The sequence below is a fragment of the Procambarus clarkii genome, chromosome 1 (genome assembly GCF_040958095.1).
Source record: "Procambarus clarkii isolate CNS0578487 chromosome 1, FALCON_Pclarkii_2.0, whole genome shotgun sequence".
Taxonomy (NCBI): Eukaryota; Metazoa; Arthropoda; class Malacostraca; order Decapoda; family Cambaridae; genus Procambarus; species Procambarus clarkii.
The window spans coordinates 39011895-39029999 of record NC_091150.1 but is presented as its reverse complement, the minus strand read 5'-3'; the positions used below and the strand labels follow the sequence as shown (position 1 = coordinate 39029999).

At 37.5% G+C, this 18105-nt stretch overlaps 1 non-coding gene across 1 annotated transcript in view; it reads left to right on the top strand.

The window, feature by feature from the left end:
• The window catches only part of LOC123771834 (uncharacterized), a 54950-nt gene that overhangs the window by 24024 nt on the left and 12821 nt on the right, over positions 1-18105 (top strand). The window contains exon 7 of the transcript XR_011230674.1: positions 310-11044. This is a non-coding gene — a transcript (uncharacterized protein). The remainder of the gene's footprint in view (positions 1-309; positions 11045-18105) is intronic.

Genomic DNA, 18105 nt, shown 5'->3' with positions numbered 1-18105 from the left:
ACTATAAAATCAGGTTTTACAGAATAATGCTGTGAGGTACCGTAATTGGATTATAGACTGTATCACTTCTCTAGTGTTCGATTTATACTTTAGTATCAATGTTGCATTTGAAAGTAGGAAATAGTTAAGTACAGTACTGTAACTGCATATATATTGTTCTAAATCAGTTTTATGTTATGTATAGGAAAATATTAAAGCTATAGTGTTAGTGAGGAAATTTGTATCCATAGACTGGTGCTAGTACTGTAATTATAGATGGACTGTATGTAGTACCTGCAATTTACCTTATTGCTTTTTTTTCTTTTTCAGAGGAAAATGAGAAGGAAGAGCCAGTTGATGCTGTATCTGCAGCCATTATGGCTGCTGTTTTAGAGGAAAGGCAGCGTGAGAGAGCCAAGCGTCATTGTTCTACATGTTCCTGTGGTTCGCCAAGAACTGACACTGAGAATGATGTTCTTCAAACAGAAGACAGAGAGCTCAATGGAAATAGTCCAAGTAACTATGTATTTCATCAAGAGGAGGAATTCAGTAGGAATATTAATCCAATGTTCAAGGTAAATATAGTGGATGTTGGAACACAGGTGCTACCTTCATATATTGGTGAAACAGGCAAGGTACAGTCCACCTGCATTTATTGTCAGTCTTGTAAAAATACGTCCTCTGAAAAATTCACTTCACTTGAACCGGTTTCTAGTAAGGCAATGAATCTATCTCATCACTCGAGATCCAAAAGTCAGCCAATAAATCAAGTATCATTGCAGATGGATGAAAATCATTCTGTAATAAAAACTAGTGATCCAATATCTCCTGACAGTGTGTTGAAGAGTCCAACAGTAAAGAGCTTCATCTTTGGCACCCACTCAGGAAGTGCTTGGGACTGGGCAGCTGAAGGGCATGATTCAGGGACCCCTTCCACTCCTTCATCTCTAATTAGTGCTTCCTTAAGCTATGAGAGTGAAACAAGTAATGTGACATCACCACAAGATTCACCTGGTAGATTATCCCAAATTCCACCAAGATCTTTAATAACTAAACCAACAAAAAGCAGTAACACAGACAACCCGGATGGAAATGTGAATAATAGTTCACAAACATCGAGGCAAACGGGAGAGGTGAGTGTGCCAGCATCACCATGCCACACTACTGATTACAACATCATAGGATACTCATCTCAACACACTTCCACTGCCAATTCTTCTAGCCACATACCATCAGTAACGCCCAGTAGTTTTCCTCCTCAGAGTCATTTATCACGACGTCACATTAATCACTCGTCTCCTGTTCCTGCTACCTCAAGCAAAGTGTATGACCGAACAAACCACTATTTTTCTCCTACTTCTGTGGCTACTCAAAAAATGTCATTTAATACACGATCTCCACACCAAGAAGTGTTCACTCCATCGATTCACCGGTCCCCTCCTCAGAGAGTGTCAAGGGGTAGGAGAGATTCAGCCACAGATATTGTAGCTTCCAGCACTACCACAGCCTCTAGTACTGAAACAACCTTGTGAATTAGTAGATGTCTTAAGTATCTAACCACTTAGCATATTTTAGTGAAGATGTGTGACGTGGCTTGGCAATGCAAGTATATCACTTGGTTCAATTAGGAAATTATCAATATTCATGAATCTTAATATAATATAATATACAGTATATATATATGTATGTATATATGTATATGTGTGTATGTATGTATATATATGTATATATATGTGTATATAATGGTCAATCAGGTAAATATTATTAAAAGTTATTAAATAACATCCAGAAAATACAAAGTAGATACTGTACTGTTTTGCATTTTCAGAATAGACTGACAGTGGCAGTATTCAAATCATAACTAATGTATGTCATGTAAAATACTAGTGCCCCATATATTTCCTTGAATCATTAGTTTTTTCAGGTAGGGCCCATGGGGAAGGTGGAAGGTAACATTATTAATAGTCAGTGCACCTTGAAAACCTGGCAGTGGCTTTAGTTACCATTGCTGCACTACCTGAGTGAGGAAAACACACACACTTGTTAAATTGGAATTGGCATTTTTATGTCTTGTCTGTGCTCGTCCATGGTTCATATTCTTTAACTACAACATTGATGTGTCAGTCTTGGTTAATGATTTATATCAAACATCTTGAAACTGAATGCAACTTTTAAATAATTTTATATTGTTATTTTTCCTTTTGTTCCTTTATCCTCTTCACCTTCCTTCAGTAGACAACTCCATCCAGTTGAGGTATCCTCAATATTTGTTCACATATTAGTGGCTTCATTTCTTACTATGTAAGCAGAAGTCTCTAATTCACTGTCATGTTAGCCAACTTAGAATATAGTATCTTGCAGCAATGTTTTGGTAAAAAGTTAGCACTAGTTTAGAAATATATCGAAAGTGACTTCGCTGCAAATGGCTTATTTGCTGTTTATTCCACAGACAGATTGCTCTTATCATTGATGAACCATATGAACACTAATGTTGACTTTTTTAGGCGACTATTTCTGACCAATAGTTTGTGCCTCAGTGTGTTAATTTTTAATGTAAATAATGTAATTTGGTGCTTTGTGTCCAACATTGTTGGTTAGGTTCCTTTTCCTAATTAGTCAAAATATTATTGCGTGGTTTAAGGAGCATAAAATAGTTAAAGACTGTGGTCTTATTTCTAAATTATACACCAAAATATTTCCCTTTATCCAACACTAAAATTATGTACATTAGTTAATATTGTATATATACTGTGATACTTTGGTTAATAAAAACCTGAATTCCTCGGATACTATATATGACAGCTAGTACAATATATGCAATCTTATAATGGCTATCAATCTTAACAAATAATTTAGCTGGTGGATTCTGAACCTTGGAACGTGTGTTTATGTATACTGTATTTGGTCTGCCTTTAAGGTAAACTGTAGGCTTTTCGGAAGTAGCATCTTGGGAGCCAGAAATGTTTAAACATATCTGAAGAAATAAAAATGTGGGTGACCCTAGAAAATGGTAAAAGAATTGCATTGAAAATAAAAAGTTTACCAGTCAATACAATAATTGGAACTGAATAAATAAATATTCATTTCATAATAGAAAATGAAGGTTTCTATTCGTATGTGTGTGCGCGCGCGCGTATGTGTGCTGGACAAAAATGTGTGCACATGTAATGAAATACATAATGTAACAATAATGGGAAAATGACAAAAAATTGCTGGTGTTTTTTTTGTGTACTAGATTTCTTTTTTGAAGCATATATTATTAATGTACACTGTTTAGTCATGTTGTTGTGATTTATCATCTTCATCTGTATACACTAGTGAGCTTTAGTAATTTTTAGTTAGATTTTTCTGTCTTCGTTATACTTTATTTAGTTTTATATGTATATAGGCTTTTTTTCAGTTTTTTTTAATCAGTATACCGGTAATAACAATGAATTTTATAATACAGTACCTAAGTGTAGTTACAGGATGAGAGCTATGCTCGTGGTGTCCCGTCTTCCCAGCACTCTTGTCATATAACACTTTGAAATTACTGACTGTTTTGGCCTCCATCACCTTCTCACCAAACTTGTTCCAACCGTCTACCACTCTGTTTGCGAAAGTGAATTTTCTTGTATTTCTTTGGCAACTTTGTTTAGTTAGTTTAAATCTATGACTTCTTGTGTTTAATTTAAAAAGTTCTCAATAATAAGAAACTGATTAAATTGAGACAGGACAACATCTGTCATTTTAAGAGCTTTTGCTAGAAGCCTTTTTGTTAAGAACACTGTACAATATTCTGTTCTGTAATATTAAATATTTCATATACTGTCTCCACTCGATTATCCGGACTATATGGGAAGGACCCCCAGCCGGATAATCACGTGTTCCAGATAATGGTACTTTTTCACCTACGAGTCCAGAACTAACCATTTCCAACTTCTTTTTTTTTTATACTACAAACATAATTTGAATTGCCTTGCCACATATAATTATTAAATATTAAACTAGAAACCTCACCTTACCTTGTTGGTGTTCGTCTTCTTGATTGATGCCACACATCTTGAAGTTAAAAATTCTTGACAATTTACATAACCTATACTAACACAACACTAAAATTAAAACTTAAAATTACTGTACAGTTCATTAGGCAAAGTTAGTTTTGACTGCCAGCTGTGACGCCTCACTTGTTGAACGCGCTTGGCTTGACTTTCGTACCATACAAGAATCAAGTGTAGCTTGCCTTCTGTGTTCACTGGCCAGTTGTATGATCAGCTCTTTTGTTCGCCTCAGGTACTGATACATGTTTCCAACTTCTGGATGAGCACAGTTGGATGAAAAATTTATTAATCCGTCAACATAGGTCATGAGTACACTGTATTTTGTGGTCATTGGTGTTGGTTCTTCACTGCCTTCTTCATCCTCCATCTCTACGTCAACCTCACAGTAATAGACTGGAGAATCTCGTCTTTACTCGTCACACCATATCCTGGCTCATTGGCATCTTTTTCAAGCCAATCGACCACATCCTGTCTTTCTAAGTTTTTGCCGGCATTTCTGAACATTCCATGGGTTTCATCTGTAAATCCTTCAAAATAAATTTCTTCATCCTCCTCCTTTCTGACCGTAGACGTGAGGAGTTTTTTCCAGGAATTTTTCAGTCGATTCCTTTACTTCACACCTTGGTCCAGTTATAGATGGCTTCCTTGATTGTACAGTTCAAATTCTCAAGTTTTTTTTTTAGCCCTGTTATCCACACAAAGTTCAATATCTTCCGGAAGAGGCAAACCCACCAAAACTTCGTTCAGCATCTTTTTGGTGTACAACCTCTTCGTGGCACAGATAGCTCCCTGATCCATAGGCTGGATGAGAGAGGTTGTGTTAGGAGGAAGTGCCATACACGTTATCTTGCCATCATGTGAGGTTAACGTGTCAATTTTGGAGTGGGCAGGCGCAGCAGCAGCAAAGCCCGAACTTCGCATGGTCTTACTTTGAGTTTCTTAACTTGATAGGCACGAACTTCCCTGCAGAACACATCATGAAACCAGGAAAGAAAGATCTGTGTAAGCCATGCATTTTGTGAGTTATAATATTTGATTGGCAGTCTGTCCATGCAATGTAGCAAGGCTCTTGGTTTCTTTGATTTGCCAACAATTGCACATGTGATTCTGTCTGTGCTGTCGGCATTCGCGCACATCATGGCCGACAGCCTGTCCTTGTTGACCTTACGGCCTGGCACAACCCTCACTCCTCATTGCTAGAGTTTTTTCTGGTAAACTCCTCCAATACAGCCCAGTTTCATTAGCATTATAAATTTGTTAAGAATATAAATTATTTGACAAAACGTATGCTTTTAATTTCTGTTTAAATGGTTCTACACTGCTTTCATCTGCATTCAGTTTTTCATCGACAATTTTCCTCTTCACAATATTGTGCCTACCTTTGAACCTTGCAACCCACCCTTCACTGGCTTTGAAATCCTTTATTCCAAGGCTTGCTGCAAACCTGCTTACAGCATTTTATATTTCTGGGCCGCGAATTGTCACGCCAGCTGTGCGGTGCTGAGCAAACCACTTGTACACAGCCTCATCCAACTACATGTGCGTCGAAGTTTTCATAGTCTTTCTACCACTCCCTCTGCTAGTGCTTGCACTTTCACAGGTTGAAGTGTATTTCAGAATTTCCTCTTTTTTGTTTCCTTATATCAGAAACAGTACTAGTGCCTATATTAAATTCCTTGGCAACACTTTATTTTTTTGAGATATATACAAGAGTTGTTACATCCTTGTACAGCCACTAGTACGCGTAACGTTTCGGGCAGGTTCCTGGAATATGATTCCCGCCGCGAAGAATCGCTTGTACAACCAAGTACTCATTTTACTGTTGAGTTAAACAGAGGCTACAATTAAGAATTTGCGCCCAGTAAATCCTCCCCGGCCAGGATACGAACCCATGACAAAGTGCTCGCAGAACGCCAGGCGAGTGTCTTACCACTATGCCACGGAGACTGGTGGTGAAGTCGACTGGCCACTTGAAGTCGACAGGCCATTTTCGCAAAGTTGTATAACACGTAACTTGACCTTAATTGTTAGGACAACCTTAACTTCTTCCTCTTAACTCCTCCAGAACGATTGATGCTGCTACCAGACATAGTCTTGGCCAAAAATGTTCAAGGTTACTATGAAAATAAATAAGTTATTTAAAAAAATATTTCGCTAATGGCACGGCACTGTGGTATAACATGAGGGTTGAGAGCACATGGCTTGACCAGGCATAGACGGGTCCAGTCTGGGCACGGAGGCACGTTACGTAGGCCACTAGCAGAAAAAAAATAATATTTTTTAAGGAAACTTCAGCCTGTGCAAATTGTTTTTAGGAAACTTGTATGGTATTTTTTATTACATAATTACTAGTATTTCTTTTGATTTTGGCTATGATGAATTGTTCTAAAATTAATGGTAATTCCTGTACTGTAGTGTATAGGCCGCTCCACATCTCCCTTATTCCCCCAGGTGGTCCCTCCCACCACCCACCCACCCACCCCACCCCCTCCTCCACCTCGAGCCACAGGCAGACGCGATTAATACGGTACGGCCCGCCCCATGGCTTTCATATCCGGACAATTCAATGATTATCCAGCTGACTGTCCAGATAGTGTAACATCGGCAGCAAGTTAACCTGCTCCGATATTTTATCTGGCTAAACCAGCTTTTATCCAGCTTCCATCCCCATTTTGGCCGGATATTGAGAACTTTTTTTATGCCTACCCTTCTGAGTGCCTAACCCTGGTCGATGGCAGACAAGGAATACCTTCAACCACAGGGTTTTTCCAGAGACCATTACTCCCTGTGCCTCTCTGAGGGGAGCCAGATTCTGGCTCGTGGTCCCCGGTAGGCAGAACTCCATTGACTAATGCCCTAGACTAAGATATCACATATCAGTACGATAGCTCCAGGGCTCGCCCAAAAAATGGCGTTTCATTACATTCAATGCTTTTTTTTTTTTTTCATAACATTGGGACCTACAAAACATGTAACCAATGTTGATATACCTACTTATATCATGCAAATTTATTGTACATTTACAGCTTTAGACCTTAAGCAACCCATGCAAATATAAGTGGACAGCGTCCTTTAAGTACAGTAGTAGTGGCGTCTCAGACCAGTGAGAGTCTTGAAAATCAACAGTTTAGAGGTGAAAATGCAAGTGTCAAATCTGTTTGATTTGAGAAATTAAGTGACCCATGAACATCTTGATAAATCAGAAAGTACTATCATTGTTTGAGGACTTATAGGAAGAACATGGTGAGAGTTAAATAGCATTAAATTTTGAAGTAAGCAGTGGGTGGTTTTGAGTGCTTTAACCACCATTGCAGCCTGCACATAAAGATGGTTGGTGAGGTGGCAAGTGCAGAGAATGAAGCAGCCAAACAATATCCTCTAATATCAAAATAAACCATTGAAGGAGGTGGTTACACTCCCAAACTAGTTTACAGTGTTGATGAATTGGGCTTAAACTTGAAACAAATGTCAACAAGAACATACATTATCAGAGAAGATCAACATGACCAGTTCTGCATATTTGTCTTAAGTAACTCTTCCTGTAACATTCACCCTTCTCCAAGCTTCAGCACACACTCCACTGCTGTCTCTAGTAAGTCCAAGTGTATTGTATTAGTACTGTAAGCCACCCTTTTCATTTCATAAGTTTTGGACATATTGTGCTTTAATTTAATTTTTTCTGGAACCTTTAATCATAATTGATAATAGGAAGAAAAAGAAAAGTCTAAAATTTTAGAACTAAACAGTTGAGAGTGACTCCAGAGGTCAGAGCTTATCTCTCGCCTTGCTGGCATCCCGTCTCTCACACCTTGGTATCTTCAAGCTGTGTACTTCCTGATTCTATGACATGAATGCTTAATTCCTCTTTATTTAATTTTCCCTTGGGCATACGATGGCCTCTGCATGATACAAGTATTCCTGAATATGTGGGCATCCTGGGGACACCCGACATGACAGTTTCCATCCAGGGTTAACAGAGTTAGGGCCTTGTGCACGGTTAGGTGCACTGTAGCGAGTCATTCAAGTCAGCAGTGGGAGAATCTTGAGAGACCATACTCTCACAACCCCATTGATGGTACTAATGGGGGTGGGAGTCTGACCTGGTTTGTCAATTTCTGGTCCCACAATTCGTAGATCTTCCAGGTAGTTTCCCAGGTTCTATGGTGGAGTTTGCCTGCTCCTACGTTTTAGCTTCTGGGGTCTTGGGTCAGGAGTCCTTCCCTCAGTTCCATGCGATCATTGCAACTAAGTTGAACTCTGAAGTGGTTGAATTGTAACAAAGCTGGTTTCTTTTTCAAGCTTTTTGGGATTCAGTTCTACGGTGCCTTCCCCCATCCCCTCCCCAAACTTTCAAAGTTTGTTTATGGATGCCTTGGTCCTAGGTTGGGGTTTTGTGACGAGTGCTACCCAGACGACTCAGGGGTCATGAGTGGATTCTCTCTGTCAGGTACACAGTATGGTGTGCGAGCTTGCTGCAGTGAGGCAAGCCCTTTGGAGGGTCAGTCTTTGTCCTAGCTCTGTTCTCTGACTCCATTCTGACCGCTCTTCGGTGATTTATTTTCTGAATCATAGAGTGGGTCACTTTGGTCATTCTCAATTTGGATCTGTACTCTGCTAGTAGCTCTGGATTCTTAAGGTTTGATTTTCCCATGCATATCACATACAGGGTGTGTGAAATATTCTGATGGATAGTCTCTCTCATTTTCATTCCATTTCCATAACATGAACCATTGGCAACACATCCTTTTGGTGGCACTCCGGACATTGTTGGCCTTAGGTGGACCATTTTGTTAGTGTGAAACAGGGGACTTCCCTCTTATATGGCTCCATTGCCAACCTTGAGGGTTTTGCAGTGTTTGCCTTTTGGCCAGACTGGTTGAGGTGGGATTTCCTTCATCTCTTCTGTGCAATCCAGCTCTTCCTCCAGATGTTTTCCAGATTGGAGACTTACACAGGCAGGGTGATCTTTCTGGTTCCTTTGTGGCTGTCTTGGCCTTGATATCTGGCTCTTTTCACCCATAGTCCAAACCTGGGCATTTTTTCAAGGCTCTGCCTCTTTCGGCAGATCAGTCCAAAGATGTACTGATTTGACTTTTTCCTCCAATGTTTGCGGCTGGACATTTTGATGTAGGTCTGTCACCATATGTATGGTATACAGGTGGCTGAGTTCTTGTTATCCCACCCACATCTTATGTTGCAGTGACAGGATGAAGTTTCTTGACATTCCTTTTTTCTTTATTTCTCTGCTATTTTCATCTGTTTCTGTTCTTTTGGTTTTGTCTTTCTTGTCCTGGTTGTTTGATCTTATCATTCAGCCCTGGTGTAGCTGCTTTTGTTGGCATTCAGCATCGATACAGGTTCAGGCTCTGATCTTCAATAAGCAATACTCCTAGCCTAGGACTTATATGACATGTGTGGAGCTATCCCAGTGAACTATCTTTGCGGAACCACTGAGGCCCAATTAAAAAGATGAATTTCATTGCATTTATAGCAGTTTTTTAAACCAGTTACTCCTACCATTTTCACCATATATTCCAATAATTTACCAGCTTACCTCTCTATATACTCAAACTATAAACACAAATTCATTTGGGTTTCTGGAATTCGGATTACCAAGCTCTTACACTATACCTGTACTCATCTTTGTTGGGAAGATGAGTCACTCAGTGGCAGAGCTGTTGAGCTTCATAACAGATAGAAAAACCAAAAGCATAATAAATTGTCGGTATATCAATTAAATTAAGATAAACTAATGTACCCCAGTATGTACCTTCATCATCGCACCATGAGCATAAGAACTTTGCAAAGAATCATACCTCTACTATACAGTACAAGGCACTTCACTTCCAAATACTCTCGCTACCCAGTACCTAGATGACCACATGACCACGCCATCACCTGCATATCAACAGAGAGATCCCCTCTCATCACTGGACAACAGCTTACATTTAATACTTTAGTTATACTAACTGCTAGTAATCTTAATAATTTCAATCATAAATTATGAAGTCATCAAAAGATAAAATTAAAATAATTTATAAGTGAGGGGACTTTTCTCATACTTTATATGAGAATAATTCTCCTTAGATCCTTGAAGGTCGAACACTTAACACCAAGAGTAATAATTGTGCTGAACGTTGTTCTTACCACAAGAGAAAATGGCTCCTCGCTCAAAATCACGATGTTGCTGCATCATAACACTCAATTCAAATTAAGAAACTTCATTCATAAATGTCTACATTACTGTATAACTTAGTTTAAATAAAATTACAGGGGAATCTCATTTAACATTAGCCCAATTAACATCGTTTAGTTTTTACATTGTTAGGAATGTAAGTAAATACAGTAAGTATGTAAATTTTCACGTCAAACTAACAGTCCTATATTTTTTAAAGTTCCCCATTGAAGGATAGAGAAAACGATGTGGAAGCCTGTGGTACTTGTATAAAATGAAGTACAGTTTATGAGGGCTAGATGGTGCTACATAGTCTTCCCGGCTTGGTGCCTTCTTTTGATTATTACTTATGAGGGCTAGTTTAAATTTTTTGTACAAATACTGTATTTAGTATAAAAATGAATACACAGCCTCCAATGAAGAGCTGTTTCTGCTGGATGAAATATGAATGGTAGAAGAGGAAGACATTCAACCTGAGCCAATATGAATGTTAACAACAATTTTTATCAAGATTTCCAGGCACTTTACAAACTCACAGCTACCTTAACTGATTATGATCATGACAGAACATAGCTGTACCAAATGCAAGAATTTGTATTCTAGTGTTAACCGTTACAGAGCAATTTTTAAACTGAAGAGAAAAGCATCAGTTCAACATACTTCAGCTTCATCAGAAGAAGAAAAATGTTAATGAGAGATGAAGGAAGAAGAAGAAGAAAGACATCAGCGATGATGAGGATCATAAAGACAAAAAAGGCAAGGAAGATGAACATAAAGAAAAGGATGATGATGGTCACAATTGAATTGGATGAATAATTCTACAATGGCTTCACCACTCGGCAGAGAAACGGTAATTTGTGTCAAGTTCTGTACTGCGTCTCTTATGTAACATATTATAATTAAACTTTACCATTTAATCTTGCCTTAGATTCATTTAATTATTTCTTGAATACCAGAATGTTTAGGTGAGAAAAATTACCAAAAATCAACTCTCCCCATACCCTAGGAACATAACCCCTTATTTATAACACTAGGTGTACAAGTTTTTTTTTATTTCAACTTAACATCATTTCAAAGTCACAGTTTACAGGATGTTAATCCTGACGTTAAATGACGTTAGATAGTAAGTACATTATTTACCTACAAGATAGTCGTAACAATAGCACTAACACCCCATTTGGCCATTAAATACTTGAATATACAATTCCAGCATGGAACTCAGACCTTATGAAGTTCAGAGGTTTGGAACTAGTTTAGTACCTCTCTTTCTTCTCTATAACACGCAAACTCTTCCCCTATGAGAGACTTGAACTCGGGCTAACCAAGTGGTAAGCCAGTACACTAACTAATGCATAACGCGGATCGTTAAAAGAACTGGAAGTCGGGCGGGTATTCCACGACCCCGGTTCCCAACGACACTAACTAATGGTGACAGATCAGAGATATGTTCTCCCAACTCGATCATATTTACTAGGGAAAACTTGAGCCCATATATACTGTACCACAAATGTGCAGAAACACGCAAGGAATATTTAACACGCAAACTCTTTCCCTATGAGGAAATTGAACTCAGGCTAACCAAGTGGCAAGCCAGTACACTAACCAATACACTTGTACAATGAGTTAAAGAGAACATATCTCTGATCTGTCACCATTAGCTAGTGTCGGGAATGGGTCGTGGAATAGCCACCCGACTTCCAGTTCTTTTAAAGGTTCATATGCAGCACCCAGGAGAGCCTTGTTGGGCTCTCTCGTGCACTGGCATATAGTCTTCATCCTACCACCCCCTTATATATTTATATATATATAGAGAAATTTATTGTACAAGATTACATGATTACAAAATGATTATACAGAACCTGTATATATATAATATATATAATGTACAGTACATACTGTACATATATAAATAAATTAATTAATTAAAAATTTATTTTGACACACAGGATGATTAATGATGATATGAGGTACATTAGCTTTGAGGCAGTCTCCCAACAGCTAGATCATGAATTCATATTTAACATACCCATAAGTTAGTTACATAGCTATTTAATAGTTATTTCAAGGCCCTTTGATGAAAGCTATTCAAGCCTCAATGATGTCAGACAACACAAATCAAGTTTGTTATACTGGTACTCTTTTTTTTTTTTTTTTTTTCTATCCATGCTGGATTGCAGATGTGGCACTAGCAATAGCAACATGTAAATATACTGTGTATATATGAATGCAGTGCACCATGTGGTGCTAATATTTCTTGAGGTTTTGCATCATGCTCACAGTTTTGCTCATTTAATGGTTGTACAGTATTTTGAGATTAGTGTAGTTTGTCAGTAAATACGCAGCAGCTTTATCACAGTGCTTGCTTTTGGTGGCCTTCAAGATTGTCATTCAAGTGTATTTCTTATTACCTAGGAATGAAGGTGGTTATAGGCTTGATGGCTCTTGTTATTCATAACTAGAATTAGTTCCCAGTTTAAATTTCAAATTTCCTTATGTACTCGACCGCCTGGTCTGGCTGCAACAGTACATTGAACAATAATTTAAGTACAGTAGTTTTTATTAGGGGTTCTTCCAGCTCTTTTATATATATATATACACACACACACACACACACACACACACACACACACACATATATACACAGTGGGGCCTCGATTTACGATGGTAATCCGTTCCCAGAGATGTATCATACGTCGCAATATTGTAGGTCGAAACGATTTTTCCCATAATAAATATAGGGAAAGGAATTAATCTGTTCCTGACTCCCGCAAAAAAATAACTTCAAAGTAAATTTTATACCTAATTCACCCAAATCTTCACAACAAAAGTATGTACAAGTTATTACTTACCTTTCCTGATGACTCCTGTTGCATATGGAAGATGGTGAAGAGGGGAGGAGGAGAAAAGGTGTTACTGTTTGGAAGGGGAGTCTCCTTCCATTATAACATCAGGTAGTGATGATTTCTGTGGGGTACACTCTCTCCTATGTTTTGCCTGCATACTACAGTACTAGGACCTGGTTGTGGTTCACTGCTAGTTTGTCTAGCAATACTTGGTTTCCCTTCATTTTAACATTTGTCTGTAGTGATGCATCACAGTGTCATTGAAAAGGTTAAGGCAACGGCCTACTGCAGCTTGATTTGGGCGAGTCGTTTCAGCAAAAGTTTACAGTTCTTCTTACAGTTCCTCTTGATGCTTCTGTATTGGTACGGAGTCTTGATATTCTACCCACTTCAAGACTCCGTACCAATATAGAAGCATCAAGAGGAAGTATGGGCCAATAGGTCCTATGCAGTTACTTCCATTCTTATGCTCTCATATCCAATTAATGCCCATTGTTCCGTGCTCTGTCTTGTGTTTGTCAAAAGTTTGTTCACCTCATCCAAAACTGTTGTGCCATATCACCTCACCTAAATGCGAATATAAATATGGAAGCAAATGGCGTGTTTACAGGTTACAGTTGTGTGTGTAAACTAAAGTCTTTGAAAATGTAATAGGTAATTACGAAACGCGTTCAGGCATCGTGTCAGACTAGAAAAAAAAATGAATTTTGGAGAATTGATTTTTCAATTACCATCGACAGTAAAAAGAAACATAAGAAATATTGAGAATATTCGTGTTAGAATTATTAATCTTACTTTTTTGGTCATATTTAACAACATGTGTATATATATACACACACATACATACATACACACACACACATACATACATACATACACACATTTACACATACATACATACACACATTTACACATACATACATACACACATATACATTACATACATACATACTGGGAGAAGTTGGAACAAAAGTCAGTGAATCAGTTGGTAGATAAAAGAATACTGTACATGTGATTCACTTGTACTTAAGAGAATAAGCTGTACTAGTGTAGCATGCAAAAAGTCTATAATTCTACATATTAGGGAGAAACATCCTGAACTACTTGACATGAAACACATTTCAATTGATCTTAGATTATTGTCATTTGGTTCCCAGAAAATCCTATGATGTTACAGTCCTGTTAGTACCATGTTATCCTAACAAGAGTGTGTTATATAGTATGTATTTTAGTAGTTAAAAATGCATTTTAATATCTCTTATTTTGTTTTGAAAATATAAAGGCATTTCATGTATCTGTGTAGAAATGAGATACTGTCATCCCATTCTATTCAGATACTGGATTGTGGAGAATGAAGTACCCTACAGTGAAGAATCTTTTCAAGTTCCTATGTTAATATTATATATGAAGGAACAGATAATTTGTCAATACTGTTCAGTGACAGAAAATATCAGGGAATTGAAGTTCAAAACAGTGTGATTAGAATTGCAAATTGCATATTATTCCATTACTTTGTTTTTATCTAACCCTGGGAACTATTAGCTTGGTAAAAGTACATCCATTCGTCTGTATCAGGTGGGAATTTCTATAAAAGTCTATGTAAAAGTCATCAGTATTATATGGTGTATCTCTTCATGTAGGGTTTAGAGACACTTTATATTTAGGTAGGTCTTGAGCTTTGTGTCCAAAAGCTTATAAGTTCCATTTTAACATGACTTCTAAGCTAGTAATTTGCTTTTAGTAGTCTTCCTTAGTGGCTCCTTGAGCTTAGCTGGTACCACCAAGCCTTACCCCAACACACCAGGACTCCAAAGCCCATCTATTCCTTAAAAGGGAGCCAGGAACAAAATCTGGCTCACTATGAGGTGAGGGAAATGGGGGATCAGAGACCAAACCACAAAACTTGGGAAACCCACAATGAAGAATAGATGCAATAAAATTAGTGATTTTGAAGGCAATTAGACACAACTAGGTAAACAATGCAAATGATCATTGTAGCATGGTAAAGACCCTCATTGTGACATGCTAGACTGCCTACAAAATTGCAGCCCAGGTCACCAGCTCAACACTTATTAGCCACTAAAGAGCTCTTCACTGGCATCTTAGTTCCAGCTAGTTGTTGCCAGTTTTACCTTGAACATTAGTTCCACCAAGTGTGGTGGAACTAATGTGTGTGTCTTTTCATTTTCTCCTCATGATTATGTTTATGCCACCCACATTGCACATACAGCATTGCATTTTGCTCCAACCATGATCAGGGTTACATTGAATTGGGGTTTGATTGTTACCCTATGCTTCAGCAGTTTCTGGCTTGCACTGCGAGGCGTGACATGCTGCGCTAAGGCTTGGCGTTACCTTAGCTGAGCTAAGGAGACCAATTGGGACCAATCAGAGGACATTTTATTACATTCAATGCTTGATTTATATTCAAATACTGTATATTGTGTCGTGAATACTTATTATTTTGTAGAAGAATGAATTTTAGGATATGTATTAATTTAAACAAAAATATTTAAAATTTAATAATTATTGTAAAATAAGCAGTGACTACTATAAAACAGCAGTTATTTTTCTATAATGTTTTCCTTTCCTTGTATAGCTTTAGATATTGCAAAATAATAATATTTCTATAGTACTATAAACTGTATATATCAGTTATTTGTACTTGTTTAAATATTTGTCAGCGCCAAAGATCCCCCTGTATATTTTGACTGATCATTGTTTGTAAGGGATGCGTGGAAGAAACAAGAAGGGCATTTATCGTGTGCATTGCTTTAAATCTAAAGATTTTCGTGTGTATTTAAGGATTTAAATTTATATTTTGAGTGTGTGTAAGGTACGTCAGTATGGAAGGTTTGAATGTCACTATGTGAGGAAGGTTTGAATGTCACTATGTGAGGAAGGTTTGAATGTCACTATGTGAGGAAGGTTTGAATGTCACTATGTGAGAAAAGTAGTAATTACCTAAGTGTAGTTACAGGATGAGAGCTATGCTCATAGTGTCCTGTCTTCCCAGCACTCTTTGTCATATAACACTTTGAAATGACTGATGGTTTTGGCCTCTACCACCTTCTCCCCCTCAACTTGTTCCAACCGTCTACCATTCTGTTTGCGAAAGTGATTTCTTATATTTCTTCGGCATCTGCTCCTACGACCATACTACACCTACCCCAGTGTGCTTTAAAACATGATACACCTACCCCTGTGTGCTCTACAAACATGTCACACCTACCCCTGTGTGCTCTACAAACATGCTACACCTACCCCTGTGTGCTCTACAAACATGCCACACCTACCCCTGTGTGCTCTACAAGCATGCTACACCTACCCCCCCCCCCATGTGCTCTACAAACATGCTACACCCCTCCCCATGTGCTCTACAAACAATTTACACCTACCCCCATGTGCTCTACAAACATGTAACTCTAAAATACATGTAACTTCAATTTCAATATTTCATTGGGTATCAAAATTAAACTTATATTTTGCTCTTTGAAGTAGTACTGTATATTAATAGTTACTAAAGCCATAGTGTGGTTAGTACAGTTTAATTATACAGTAATTCAAGTTAAGTTTGTAACTCTTTGCCTACAAATGGTCACTTTAGCCTACAGAGGGTCCCAATAATACAGTTGGATTCATTCTCGACTCACAATTGAGCATTTCGAATCACGGGCAGGACAGCAATGGTTGGGCTCATTTCATATCGCCATAATGCCCGTTTACCAAGCAGTAAGTAGTTACTCGGGAGCTAGTCGGCTTGTTGTGGGGTTGTATCCTGGACGGGATCAATAATATGACTTGCGGGGGGGGGGGGACCTTGACACAAGCCTAACGTGTATGAATACACTCTGGCTGCCTGTCCTCCAACATAATAGATTATTATGATTATTATTTTGCAAAGTCAATTAGTGTTATTGGAGCACCATTCTTGTTGGCAACAACTGGATCTTTCTTCTATGTAATTTTGACATCAAATGTCATTGTCATTTACATTGAAGCAGTATGACGGAAAATTTAAGCACAATTTTCCATGCAAGAGCAAAAAAAAAAAAAAGTCGATTTATTAAACAATAGAGTTTATATCTACTGTATTTCATAAATGACAAATCATGGCAGATTTCATTTTTTTTTTATTTATTTTTTAATATTTGCAATGATTTTGTAAAAAATATTAACCAGTGCTTTAATGGTAGGAGCATCTGTAAAGTGAATGCTTTTCAATTTTATAACTTAGACAGAACTATAGTACACTGTTAAATATTCCAGTATGGTTTCAATAGTCCTCTAGCGGTTTACAGATTGCACAATTCCTAAAATATTCAAGTTGATTAATAAACATTATTAAACTCACTAATAGGTTGTAATTGTACTGTATTTATTTTGAAGGTGACAGAGATTATAATGGATTGTGACATTACTGTAATTGAGTTCAGGTAATGATGGCGAGTAACTTTACAACTAATGCTTCCTGAATCTCCTGACAGCTGTAGAGCAACTCATAGCATGGCTTTCTTTGCACTTTACGTTCACTTACTTACTGGCCACCTGAAAAATCTTTGTATGTCCAAATAATGTATTGATGCATAAGATATATAACTGCAAGGTGCTTTTTGATTTGTTATGTTTTTGCAGCATGAAACCCACTCCTATGACAATTACTGACGATGATAAATGTCTGATGACCTATGGCTTGCATCTCCTTTTTTTTTTCACCTTTGCTGAATTATTTAACACATTATGGAGATTTTTAGCAGCTATTGTAAGGGGATTCTTGGCATGAGAGATGTGTGAAGGTATTATTTGCAGTTTTCAGTTTATATTTTGCCAATAGTTTTTCTATTCCTTATCACATACTGTACATTTATCATGTTTGATCTGTATACTAAGTTTCTAGACAACAAAGTAATAATGTTGTGTTGTTTTGGTTTTGAGTTGCATGATTAGCTGGTATATATAACTTACAAGATAGAGGTGTACTGTAATGTCTTTTTTTTTTTTTTTTTTTTTTTTTTTTTTTTTTTTTTTAAATTAATAATACAGTAATTTCTCTTATTTTACTATTTAT